This window comes from Penaeus monodon, chromosome 23 (genome assembly GCF_015228065.2).
Source record: "Penaeus monodon isolate SGIC_2016 chromosome 23, NSTDA_Pmon_1, whole genome shotgun sequence".
Classification (NCBI taxonomy): domain Eukaryota; kingdom Metazoa; phylum Arthropoda; class Malacostraca; order Decapoda; family Penaeidae; genus Penaeus; species Penaeus monodon.
Window position 1 is genome coordinate 40249941 of NC_051408.1, and position 275 is coordinate 40250215.

Sequence of the window (275 nt, forward strand, 5' to 3'; positions counted from 1 at the left end):
CGATTTCGAAATGAAACTACAAATAGCTATATTGGCTGAGAGAAAAAAAAAAACCTTTGTTCTCAAGGTCTCTTTTTTCGAAAATTCCAAAGAGGTTCTTGTTCCAATAGATTATACCTTTCTTTATATTCTTTTCTAAATATCGTTTTCGACTTCTTGCCGAAAAACAAATCGTTTCATCTGAATCGAGTATAATTAATAACATTTTTGCAAAGATGATTTCCAAAATCTACGAAAGTCACGAGTTAACCGTTCTGTTGTAGATCGGGTTCGAT